General features: G+C 54.9%; 1 protein-coding gene across 9 annotated transcripts in view; it reads left to right on the plus strand.

Annotated features, from left to right (window-relative positions):
- Positions 1 to 13217, plus strand: part of SEMA4D (semaphorin 4D) — a 128722-nt gene that overhangs the window by 40187 nt on the left and 75318 nt on the right. Inside the window, exon 1 of one of the 9 annotated variants that reach the window (XM_021671893.2) lies at positions 7325 to 8650. The exons of the other annotated variants lie outside the window; for them this stretch is intronic. The gene's annotated coding sequence lies outside the window, so the exon portion shown is untranslated. Of the gene's footprint in view, positions 1 to 7324; positions 8651 to 13217 lie in introns of those variants that run through there. 9 annotated transcript variants of the gene reach the window in all.

Consider the following 13217-nt stretch of genomic DNA (forward strand, 5'->3'; position numbering starts at 1 on the left):
ATGAGCGAGGCGATGCTGGGTACGGGTCGTTTGGTGGTGAGCCCAGTACCCAGCCTGAGCACCGGCTTCCCTGGTAGGAAGGGAAGGGCTCAGGTGGAGGAGGTGCCCCGGCCTGGACTGTCCCCTGAGAACTGGTGCCCCTGGGAGTTCATATTGGGTTGTTGAAGGTGGTCTTTCACCTGACCCTTGGAGTCTTCAGTGGGCAGTTGCTTCTCTTTCGTCCACTAGCTCACACCCTTCATGCCCCATGTTCAGGGAGGTCTGGGGAAGGCGGTGGCTTGGGCTGGGGTGAGGTGGAGGGGGACCCCTGGGGCTGCTGCACCATTGCTCCCACCCCTGCCCCTCGAGTGTGCCGAGTGGAAGAAGGGGCTCTGTGTTATCTGAGATTCCAGAGCACTGGGCCACATGGGCCCTGCTGTGGACAGGCACGTGGGGGTGAGCCTGTATATCATGGCAGCCCTAGAGAGCACTGGCCCTCCCTGTCACAGATGAGGCCACGGAGGTACAGCGTGATGAAGTGATGTGGTTGTAGGCTATGACCCAGGCCACCCATTTTCTCTGGCCCTGTCCCCATCCCCTCCCAACTATTGAGATTGGGCTGCCTGCCTTGGAGGGCTGCTGGGCCATGGGCTGGCCCGTCACTTCATGGGTTCAGTTTCCTCTTCTGTAAATGTGAAGGGGCAGAGCTGCCCTGGGCGGCTTCCTGGAGGAGCGGGGCTTCCTCACCCGTGCTGGGCACATGCCTGGGTGGAGTCCTGTGCCAGGGCTCCACTGGGTCAGCTCAGGGCTGGGGGTGCTGTGGAGTGGCTACACCCCCCCACCATCCCGAGGATGGCCTGGGCTGGCACAGGTCACGTCCCCGTGCTGTGCAGGATCGCAGGCTCCGTCGGACTCACCCTGCGCAGAATGCTGCCCTCAGCCTCATACCCTGCCTTCACTATGGGGCACCGACTGTGGTTTGACACTTTCACTGGATGTGGGAGATACCCTGGGCAGCCCTGGGAGGGACCATCGTCAACTCATCAGCCGCCTCTGCAGGCTTCTCGTTTCTGTCTTGTTTACATGCTCAGATGGAGCCAGAAGAGAAGAGGTCATCAGAAGAATCTGCTCTGTTTGATCTGATAGAGGGCCCACCTGTACAAGGCCCACTCCTGCTAGATCTGGTCATGGAAATAGAAGAGGGAGTGGAAATTGGGGGGGCGGGGGTGCTGACCTTGGCCACAGCAAGCTGGGGGAGCCTCAGCCACTTGCATGCCACTTTCTGTGGCCACTCCTGGAGATGTGGATTAAAGGTTGATGAAGGTGTATCTGTGTTAGAAGGCATTTCCAGATGCGACTTTTGCTGTAAGAAGTAGGATATATAAGTCCTTGCCCTTTAGAAAGCTGGGTCGTGACTCTTACCACCTTGGGAGTGCCTCGGCCCTCCAGGTCTTGCCCAGGCTGGGATCTTCCTGGCTTTCACACATAGAGAGTCTGCATACACAAGACCATTTGCAAAGGACATACTGAAGATTAAGACATATATTCTAGAACTTGGGTTGAAGTGGAAACAAAAATAACTTTTAAGGGACCTTTTCCAGTGTGAAGTGGCCCATACAAGCAAGTTTGCTGGCCTCTGGGTGGGGACAAAGCAGGCATTGTGGTTCTTGGTGCCACTGTGGGCCAGGCTCTGTGAAGCAGGGTCCTGGCGAGAGGACAGCCTCCACAGGAAGCTAACCTTCAGGGCTGTGTGTCCACCCAGCGAGGGCCAGGACCGGATGGATCCGGGAGGTCTGGCTTAGACTTGTCTGGGCTGCTGGAGTCCCTACTGCAGGCCTGTTGGGCATGGCTGGAAACAGCCTGAGGGCCATTGCCTGCCAGCAGCTTCCCTAGAAGCATGGGATAAGACAAGCAGCAAAGGGCTCTGTGTCCTCGGAGGAGGGAGCACAGGTTGGCTTGGACATCTGTCTGGGGGAGTCATAGAGCCACAGGATCCAATGCTGTCTTGCATGTGATTTCTTTTCTTAGACCCAAACTCTTACACTTGCATGTGCTTATGGGGAGAAGTTCTGAGTGCAGAAAGTGAATTCCTTTGAGTTTGGTGGTTGTTTTGATACTACCTGCATTTAGGCTCTTCTTTCTTAAGTTAAAACAACCTGTAGTCTTTATTGTAAGGGTCGTTACCAAGTTTAAAATGAGGAAACTGAGACCAGCACAAGAAGATCCAATGTGAATTTATTCAGCTCCCGGGCAAGGTTCTGCGGTCCGACAGGAGAGGCCGGAGAAGTCGCATGGACTCCTCTCAGACGTGGGGTTTTATAGGTAGTGGAGGCGTTTGATTGGTTGTGGGAGAGCAGGGTGTGGGCGGGGCAAGCTTGCTATTGGCAGGTAGGCAGGGTTTGAATGCTGTTGGGTAGATTTACAAGATTTGACTGCTATTGGGTAGATTTACAAGACTTCTTTTGCATTTTGTTGGGATTCTTCAACGGTTGGCTAGGTGCCAAGTGCAGAGCCTAGTGTTGAGTGCAGAAGTGGGCATGGAGTAATGACGTGGTTTCCAGCTGCAGATGGGGCATGTCCAGGCTCCCGGAGAGGGCGGGGGTGTGCGCGTGTCTGAGCTCGGGGGAGGTGGGGTTGTGTGTGTGTGTCTGAGCTCTCAGCGAGGCGACCGGCCTTACATTTATGAAATGCACTGTGTGGGTGCTGCCCAGCCTCCCTGGGGTCCGAGAGTGCCCCACGGCTTGGAGGCAGGGTTACTTCACCTGCACTGGGATGGAGTCCTGTTCATAGGAGCTGGGCTTTATTTTTAGCAGGTATAGTTCCACGACTCACAGAGCTGAGAGCAAAAAGACAGTAGGTTTAATTAAATGACACTGAAAGGAGAGCTAATTACTTCTGCATGTTTCAGGAGGCCCAGGAGGGTGTCCCAGGTCCTCTACTGCAGCCCTGTGAGGCTGTTACCTGGAAAACGCCCAGGACCCCATCCCTGATGGGCTCTTAGGGTTCTGAGGCATTGCTCTGACTTATGATAAATGATATGAGCTTTGCTATCTGAAGCCTGGCTTTGAAGATAAGCCGTGCAGTCTAGAGACAGTGCAGCAGGTCAGTGTAGAGGAAGCATGGTAAAGCTGTGCATCCCAAAGCTGCGCATCCCAAAGCTGCTTTAACAGGACAGGACATGTAGGGTACTAGCACCATCCAGCCGCCTCTCATACACAGGAGGGGCCCACAGCCGAGGGCTCATCTATAGTAACCAGAAGCTTCCACACCCTCAGCACACTCAGATCCACAGTGCCTCCTCATTTCAGTGACTGTGTGGGCACTACTGCCTCCTTATGCCTCATAGGGTCCCTGTCCAGTATCCTAGCTGGATGCCACACCTGACACGGAATACCAGAAGTGTGGCTGATCAGAGCCGAGATGCCTTGAGTGACTCACAGTTTGCACACAGAAGACAAGATGTACTGCCTTGTTTATGACCTGTGTACGAGACATGTAGATGGATTGTATTTTGGATGTGTATTGGGTTAGACAAAATACATTACTAAAGGGCTGGGTGCGGTTGCTCACACCTGTAATCCCTTTGGGAGGCCAAGATGGACGGATCACGAGGTTAAGAGATCGAGACCATCCTGGCCAACATGGTGAAACCCCGTCTCTACTAAAAATACAAAAATTAGCTGGGCGTGGTGGCGTGCGCCTATAGTCCCAGCTACTTGGGAGACTGAGGCAGGAGGATTGCTTGAACCTGGGAGGCGGAGGTTGCAGTGAGCTGAGATCGCATTAGCGCACTCCAGCCTGGCGACAGAGCGAGATTCCGTATCGCCCCCGCCCCCCGCCCCCCCCCGTCTCTGTGTGTATATGTATATTACTAAAGAAAATATAATTTTTTAGTGCGACTTCTAGGAAAATCTGAAATCATACCTGTGGCTCGCTTGGTATGTGTGGGATCTAAACTGCTCTTTGGTGCCCTTGGATTTGACTTCCTCTCCTGTCAAGGCCCCACCCCTGTAGTTGGGAGCTACTGACTGGTAACAACCATATCAGGCTTTGAGAGTATTTTTAGCCAGCTTTAAGTGCTATTATTTTGCATTTATGCAGACACTACAAGACAGCCTGCTGGGCCTTACCAAATAACCAGGGACCACTGAGACTGCGTCTGCAGAGCACCCAGGCCTGTGCTTCAGTGAACATACTCCTCCCCAAAAGGCCCCGTGTTATCTGGGCTTCTGTTTCTCTTGCTTTCTGTGGGTAAGACTTACACAGCGTGATTGTGGCTGATTTTCCATGTCCCAACTGTACTGTGAATGCATCAGTTGGCGTGCTCAGCCTACAGGTTAGTGATGGTTTGTGATGAGCCCCATCCTGCGTTCCTGTGAGAGGAGGGTTCCCATGTAACCCTTTCAGGCCCTGACCTGCATTTGCTTTGGCAGCCCCTGGGGTCTCACTGAGGGGCTGCTATCTGTGTCGCCGAGGGACACACACTGGAGTCCTGGGAAAAGCCCCTCAGGCACTCCTACATCTGGACAGGCTATTTATATCCCTCATAAGGGCCTGTTTTTCTTTGCAGAGAGTGAACATGTGGGCGATGCTGTCATGCCCACCAGTGGAGCCCGTGAAACAAGCCTTTCATTGAATAGCTTTCTGGGTGCATCTGACACGTTCTCATCCGTGTGCAGAGGCCTCGCAGTTTTACATCTGCCCTGCTGCCATTGTGTGGATCGCTGCTTCTCAGAGTGCAGGTGGGCTGTGGCCCCCACAGCAGCCTGTTCCTGGTGCTAGGGCAGCCTGGCTGGTCTGGGTAGGCACACCCTACCTCCCTGTCTCTATCCCACATCACCCAGGGCAGGATGGGTCCACCATGGCCTGGCATGCCAGTTCACTGAGCTCCCGCCCTGGGTCCTGGACGCCTGGGCAGTGGGGCCTCAGCAGAGGAAGTAGCATTCTGCTGTTGGGGCAGACAGACCCCAAAGGAGATCAACAGGTCATGTATGATTGGAGTTACAGGGGGAAAAATAAAGCAGAAAAAGATGCCAGAGGAAGTGGCTGACTCTTGTAATCCCAGCACTTTGATAGGCTGAGATTGGAAGGATCACTTGAGGCCAGGAGTTTGAGACCAGCTTGGGCAGCATAGTGAGACCCCCCATCTCTATAAAAATATAGAAAATTAGGCTAGGTGTGGTGGCTCACGCCTGTAATCCCAGCACTTTGGGAGGCTGAGGTGGGTGGAATCACGAGGTGAGGAGTTCGAGACCAGCCTGGTCAATATGGTGAAACCGTGTCCCTACTAAAAATACAAAAATTAGGCATGATGATGCATGCCTGTAATCCCAGCTACTCAGGAGGCTGAGGCAGGGAAATCGCTTGAACCCAGGAGGCAGAGATTGCAGTGGGCGGAGATTGCAGTGAGCTGGGATTGTGCCACTGCACTCCAGCCTGGGTGACAGAGCAAGGTTCTGTGTCAAAAAAAATACATACACACACACACACACACACACATACACACACACACACACATAAAATTAGCCAGGCATGGTGGTATGCACCTGTAGTCCCAGCTACTCAGGAGGCTGAAACGAGAGCATGACGTAAGCCCAAGAATTTGAGGCTGCAATGAGCTATGATCACAGCAGCCTGGGTGACAGAGCAAGACCCTGTACAAATAAATACAAATAAAATACAAATAAATAAATAAATAAAGCAGAGAAGGAGATGAGACTGGTTCTGTAGGGGAGCTGGGCCGATGGATGAAGCGAAGGCCAGCGCCGTGCCTGTGCATGGGGAGGAGCACTATGTGCCTGGGGAGCAAAGGAGCAAAGGCCCCGAGGCAGATGAGAGAGAGTCTTGGGGGTCCAGGGAGCACTGAGGTGGGAGTGGAGGGCAGTGGGCTAAGGCAAAGTCAGGAAGGGCAGGGACAGGAAAGGAAGTGGTGGGTAGGGGAGCTTGAGGGGTTTGGGGAAGACCCCTGGCTTCTGGGGAAAATGGGCCCTGGTGGGGGTGCCGGGCACCCAGTTAGAAGGCTATGAGGTGGTCTGGGAGAGTGGTGCTGGTGCGGGCATGGTGCAGCAGTGTCGATGAGGAGGGGCTCCTTTGGGCGCTTATTTGGAGGTGGATCCAGGAGACCTGCTGCTAGCTTGGATCCGGGGTGGGTTATGGTGGGGGTTGGGGAGCACAGAATGCACTGGGGTTTGGCCTGAGCTGTTGGAAAGATGGGGGCTCTACGTGGGCTTCCGCCTGGGCTCTCTCGGAGGCCTCTCAGCTTTGGAGAGGTGCAGAGTGTGGTTTGGGGACACAGGAAGCTTGAGGTGCTTATTAGTGGGGAGGAGGCTGTGGGGTACCTAACCCTGGAGTTGGGGAGACATGTGAGGACTGGCCCGAGGGTGGGTCCTGACTAGAGCCGGGGCGTGGAGCTGTCCCAGGGCAGGCCTCCTCAGAATGCCCTTGTTCCTTCACTGTCAGGTAGAGACATGTCTGTACCTGCTCCTTCTCCATGCTGGCCTGCAAGGGTCACAGGAAAGGCCAACCTTCGGGGGCTCCCACTGAGACTGGAGGGGCAGACAGGCAGCGTGCAGTGGAGGGTCAGGGTTCGGACTGGCTGCTGGGCTGTGGTGGGAGGGGTGGTTTGGGAGGTGGGGTGGGAGGTTCGGACTGGCTGCTGGGCTAAGGTGGGAGGGGTGGCCTGCGGTGGGGCTGGGAGGTGAGATGGACAGACCCGCAAGGGTAGGGCACATGGCAGGGCTTGGAAGGGAAGACGTCTGGGGACTTGAGGGTCTCCTCTCATCTCCTGCAGTCTTTGGGGGCAGCGCTCATCCCACAGGGGCACCCCTAGCTGCTACTTCAAGTCCTCTGAGCTGGGCGCAGTGTGGGCAAGGAGCCCGCCTGAGGCCTGGATGCAGCGTGGCATGGGGAGTAGAAGGCGGTTCCCAAGGGTAGGCACCTTCCTTTCCCACCAGCGTGCCTGGCACACAACCACCTTTTCATGCCTCAGTCTCCTCCTGCTGCTGCCTTGTTTTAGAAGGCGTGGCTGCCAGGGTCCGGGATGTCCCACATCTCTGTCAAGGGGAAGCAGCTACTCCTTTATGCAGGGAGCTTCGGAGCCCTGGAGGCAGCCCCCTCTCTGCCCTCCTTGGTGGCCTGAGAGAGGCCCTGCGGTGTTCGTGATGGAAATAGGATGGTGCGTCATCTTGTCTTCTTTAGCCTATGTTGGGCAGGGCAGGGTCGTGGCCTTGGAGCAGGCCCTGTTCAGAGCCACTCAGTCCATCTCAGGGTTTTTTGTTCTTTGGTTTTGTCCCTTACGGTAGGCCAAATGATGGCCCCCGAAAATACCAGGTTCTAACCCCTGGAATCTGAGAGTGTGACTTTGAAGTTAGAGTCTGCAGATGGGACTAAGTTGAGGATCTTGAGATGGGGAGATGATTCTGGATTAACTGGTGTACCCCAAATGCACTCACAAGTGTTCTTCTAAGAGGCAGTAGAGGAGGTTAGGCACAGAGGGCACAAGACTGGAGTAGTGGTGGGTGTAGGGTGGATTTCATCTGCCAATTGGGCTAGGCCTCGGGGTGCCCGGGTAAGTGGTCAGGTACTATTCTGGGTGTCTGTGCGGGTGTTCCTGGGTGAGGTTGACATGAGAATCCGTAGACTAAGGAAAGCCATGGCTCAGGAGGCAAGGTGAACAGACCTGCAGGGATAGAACACATGGCAGGGCTTGGAAGGGAAGGGGATCTGGGACACGAGGGTCTCATCCTGTCTCCTGCTGGGGGTTCAGTGCTTGTCCTGCATGGCACCTCCAGCTGAGCCTGCAGAGACCTCTGAGCTGGACAGAGGCTGGGAGCGTGGATAGGGAACACGCCTGAGGCCTGTGTACGGCATGCAGAGTAGAAGGTGGGGTAGAAGGTAGCCCTCCCCAGTGTGAGTCGGCCTCACCCAATCTGTAGAAGGCCTCAGTAGAACAAAAAGACCCAGCTTCCTGAGTCAGAGGGGACTTCGCCTGCCTGGCTGCCTGCGAACAGAGGCACCGGCTCTTCCCAGGTCTCTAGCTTGCAGATGACAGATCCGTAATCACATGAGCTGAGCGCATAATAAATCCCTGTCTCTCCCTGTGCACATCCTGTTGGTTCTGTTTCTCTGGAGCACCCTGACTAACCAAGGAACCACAAACCAAGGAACACTGCAGCCACCAGAAGCTGGAAGGGGCCAGGAAGGGAGTCTCCCCTGTGACCTCCAGAGGGAGTATGGCCCTGCTGACACCCTGATTTTGGTCAGTGAAACTGATCTCAGAATTCTGGCCTCTAGAACTGTGAGGGAATACACTTCTGCTGTTGTAAGCTACCCAGTTCATGGTCACTGGTGAGAGCTGCCGCCGGAAAACCATGCAGGCAGTGTAAACAGTGCTTCCGTGAACACCCTGGCCGCGCTCTGGAGCTGTTGTTCAGTGCACGAGTTTCAGGGAGCAGCACTCAACGGTCCAAAGAGCGTGTGTCTCTTCATTGTAATGCATCTTGCAAGGTCCATTTCTGAAAAGATCCAGTAGCTCATCCTTTCCCCTTGAGCACGGGGAGCTCCCTGTTCCCAGCACCCTCTCTCGGCAGTGGCCTGAAAGACTGTAGACGGACTTGTCAGTCTTCATGCGCAGAGTGACTTTGTGGCCTTGATGGCATCACCCCAGATCCTGGTGAGTGTTGAGTCCTTGTTGAATGTTCTGTGGCCATTTGGATCTTCCTGTGAGTCGCCTGTTGTGTTTTGTGAGCCTGTTCTGTCGTGACATTCAGCCCTCTCTTGCCAATCTATAGGCACTCTGGATTTGTTATAGATATTGATCCTCTTTTCTTCTGCTTGGAAAACATTTATTCCTAATTCTCTTCTTGGCTAGTTTCTTTTATTGTATCATTTGCTGCCCAGATTAACTCATTTTATGGTCAAATATGTCTCTCTCTTCTCTTAGCGTTTGTTAAGAAGATCACATGGGTTGTCTGGGGATTTTCTGGCAGGAGTTTTTTTTTGTTTTGTGTGTTTGAATTAAACTCTTGAACGTGTCTAGAATGCTTTTAACATGAAATAATATCCTTGGGGTGGGGGGAGGACAATTTTGTTTCCTTCCAGTGTGCCAGCACTAATTAGTCAATAATCCGTCCTTTGACCAATGAATTGAATGTCAGCTCTGTGATCTGTTAGGGTCTCCTGTAAACTGGGTTCCAACTGGGGATCCTCCATTCCCACTTGCTGGCCTGCTTGTCTCTTCATGTGCCCATATCCCGTCAGTAGCGGCTGCAGAGCATGTGCTGATGGCTGGGAAGAGTCCCCTCGCATGCTGTGTGTGTGATGACGTGCTTTATGAGCTGTGATGGCAGGAGTGCTCCTGCGTGTGTGGGTATGTGTTTGCCTGTGTTTCTTCTTATGGCTCCTGGGCAGAGCTTGATAAAGGCAGGTACACCGTAGCTGTGCTGCAGGGGCAGCCAGGGAAGAGGCCGTGGAGGTGGAGAGGGAGGCCCAAGTGAAGCAGGAAAACAGAGACCACCAGGTGGATGCAGAATTATGCCTGTGTTAGGTATAATTTCTAAAAGGCAAAGTGTCCAGGGCAATCAAGGTAAAGCAGGTTTTATTATGGGGGAAGCAGTGAAAAGATAACTCCTTATGTCAGGGACCCGCCCACTGCTTTGATTTCCTTTGGGGGCGAGTGCCCTGGCTCTACCCGTGGTCAGGGGATGCATGGGCATGCAGTGGGGTAAGCATGTCACTGCAGCTTAGGTGCCTGTACCTGGCCCAGGGCTGCATGACCCTGGGCCCCTGAGGATGCTCACGCCCAGGCACTGCCTGGGCCCCTCTGACAGCTGGCACCCCAGAGTCCCCAGATGCTCTCTGTGTCCTGTCTTCTATGGCACTGCTCAAGTGTGGCAGACCACACCCAAGCAGAGAGCCCAGGAGGTCAGGACCTACTGTTACCCGCTGGTGACCCCAGCCCTGCCCATGCTGTGGCAGGAGGGTAGAGAGTTTCAGGTGCTGGCCCATACAGGACTCACAGCCAGGAGAGGAGGCAGCCAGCTCCTGGCCACCAGCTCAGAGGCAGGCGTCGGGTGGGGTGCGGCCAAGGCACTGCAGGGCCAGGGCCGTCCGCCACCCGCCTACCCCGGGCAGATCCTCCTCTGGCAGCGGCTGCTGGCCCGACCTGCTTCCCGGGTGGCTATTATGGGCGGGTGGAGTCCAGGCTGTGTTTTACAGGGAGGGCTCATTTTCTGTCAGACACCTGAAGGCTCTGCAGGGACAGCAGGACTGTGGTACATCTGCTCCGAGGTCAGTGAGAAGGTGGACAGAGCAGCCAGGCCCTGTGGGAAGGGGGCCAAAGGCTGGGCCCGTGGGCACCCCGGTGGCCCTAGTGATTAATCTCCTTGTTCACCCCACACGCAGCTTGTGGCTGGAGTGTGTGTCCAGGTTGAGCACTGGTATCCGTTCTTCTTTAGGGCTCCCTGTGACCTGGGTTCCATCTAGGGGGTAGTGTGGGTGGTCATAATCCCACCACTGACCGGGAAGTCTCACTCGTGAAGCTGTGAAGAAGTCTTCAGGGGACCTGATGGGGCTGGGCTGTGGGCTTTGAGTCACCTCCTGGGGAGAAGAGCTGCCTTCCTCCTGGGTGGCTTCGGTCCCAGGTCAGGCAGAGGCTGTGCAGGCATGATGTAGGGATGGATGCAGGGGGCCCGCCTGCTGCTGAGCAGGGTCCTGGTGGGCATCGGAGTGAAGACCCCTGAAGTCTCACAGGCTGTGTGATGACAGGCTTGTCCCAGCCCAGGCTCGAGGCCCAGGTTTGCAGACGACACTGGCACATGTGTGAACCAGGGTCCCCAGCATTGACTCGCATCTGCCCGGGTCTGGTGGTTCCTCACTGGGAAATGGTGAGAAGGATGGGGAGGGCCGCAGCCATGCCAGATGCTGTCTGGTGCTGATCCCTCTCCTGGATGGACATAGTTACGACCCCCAGGAACTCTCCCCTCCCCATGCTTTTGTCCTGACAGCTCAGGGTGGATAGGTTTGATTCTTTGCTAGCTCTTGGGGCCTGTGGAAGTGAAACTCATTGTCTTTTCTATATTTACCTTAAGCTCTGTGTTTCTAGCAAGTGGAGGAAGAGGACCCTGGCCAGGCAGATGGTTTATTTTTATGCATGGTTTCAGATGGTGCCTGCCCCTCCTTTCCTCCGTGCTGCTGACCGTCTCGCTGCTTTGAGATGTTGCTGCTGCGTGGTTTCCTTATAATTCTTTCTATTCTACTGCATTTTAACAAACGAAGTCTGTATTCTTCTGCAAAGCTACCATGTTTAACAGAGGACTCTTGGAGCCTGTCAAGCTTGGAAAAAGCAGGTAGCTCCCTCCTTTTCTGGCAAGTGGACCAGTGGGGCTGGAGCGGGGGCTCCAGCAGCCCCCACCGCCTGTGTGGCAGCCGTGGTGCTCAGGGTCAGTCCACTGAGCCCCTCCCAGTGCTCTAGCCAGTGACCTTGACCCAGGCCACACAGGGGCAGCAAACCATGTCTCTGGCGTGAAGATGTGGCCTGGGCCAGAGGAAAAGGGAAGGAAACAGCTCCAGCTCGCTGAATGCTGATGACAGGGAGAGGCGATCAAAAACATGCTGAGCTCACCAGCCAGGCCATTACTGGTGCACACATCCATAAACTGCAAGATTTCAGGCATGTTAAATAACAGAGCCTTGCAGTCAATGAGGAAAGGAAGTGTTTAAACACAGCCGTAGGATGGGTGCCTGGTGAGGGACTGTCAGTACTGCCGACGTTTTCAGCACATCTGCCTCCAACCCCCCCCAGAGATCGTCCCCTGGGGAAGGTGGTCATGGCTGTGAGCCCCCCCCTGCCAGCCTCTAGCCCTCTGTCCGCACAGTGGAAAGCCTGGAGTTGCTGGGCTTCTCCTTCACTTAGATCTCAGGGCTGGGTGGGATGGGAGTGTGGGGGTGGGGGTTAGGGCCCAGGCAGGAAAGCTGGAAGCAGAGTGGTTGGACAGGTATTGGGGGCTGAAATGACAAAGAGGGTACTGAGGACATCCAGGGACAAAGCAGTCACAGCCTTCATGCAGGTCCTAGAAGTCCTGAGGAGGAGCCATGGGGTGATGGGGAACTGATCCTCTCCCTACCTGCTGCCTCCAGGCTGCCCTCACTTCCTTCCCATTATCTGGGGTATTCTGATTCTGACACAGTGATCTGGGGGTGGACTGTCATGTGGGAATGGGGCCCTGGCCTGCACAGACAGACGCCTGCAGCGAGAGCTCAGGGTTGCCTCTGCCATCAGCACCTTGGCCACATCACCCTCCCTGCTGAACCCAGACACATCAGGCTCTGTCTTGCCTGTTGTTCCGTCTTCCTGGGAAGCTCATGTTGTTGGTGCCGAATTCCTGAAGAGTCCTCCATGACGGTCGTCTGCCACACGGAGCCATGGAAGTTGCCCACTGCCGGGAGGAACAGTGCCACCAGGCTGAGTCCTGCATGTGTGTGGAAGTGGAGGTCAAGAGTTGGTATTTGTAAGGTCTGGGAGTTTGGCTTAAGGCAGATCTTTCAATGTGGGTGGCTGGTCTGATTTGGATTGGGACATGTTAACAATGTATAATAAGACTTTAAGATCAGTGGACACAGCAGAGGGTGTGAAGCCAGCCTGATGGTGGTTTGCTGAAAGAGCGGCTTGCCCAGTGGAGTGGCTTGTTGTTCTTAGAAGGACTCCCTGGGTGAGCAGGTCAGATGACTTCGGGAGCTCTGAACGTTCAAGTTGCATGCTGCTTTGCCCTCTTGGGTGGAAGTTTGCTGCAGTAGACCAGTTAAAGCGTGCTTGTGTAGTTCTGACACCTCACCCTTCAGGTCCAACTCAGTCTCCTCACTGGGCCAGCTTATCTCCTGTAATTCTCTTGTCACCCTGTGTGTTCCTACTCAGGACTTGTCACAGTGTGTCATCACACACATGCAAGCACACGCTGTGGGACGCTGATGTCCTGCCCACTGGATGGGTTCCATAGGGTGGAGCCAGCCCCACTTTGTTCTGCTGGCACTTAGCATGTTGCCTGGCACGTAGCAGGTAGTTACTTAAGAAATATTTGCAAAGGAACATGAATAAGTCTTGCACAAGGTGCCGGGGAGCTCAGAGGAGGAAGCAGCCTGTTTTTTCCAGGAGACCAGGGGACACTTGACCCAGAAGGTCCCTGGCTGCTGTGGAAGGTGCAGCCTCCCTGGGGGACGAGTGTGGAAGGCAGGGCCCAGGGGGC

Source organism: Aotus nancymaae, unplaced genomic scaffold, assembly GCF_030222135.1.
Source record: "Aotus nancymaae isolate 86718 unplaced genomic scaffold, 86718_ANA_hifiasm-v0.15.2.pri h1tg000041l, whole genome shotgun sequence".
In the NCBI taxonomy this organism is placed as follows: Eukaryota; Metazoa; Chordata; class Mammalia; order Primates; family Aotidae; genus Aotus; species Aotus nancymaae.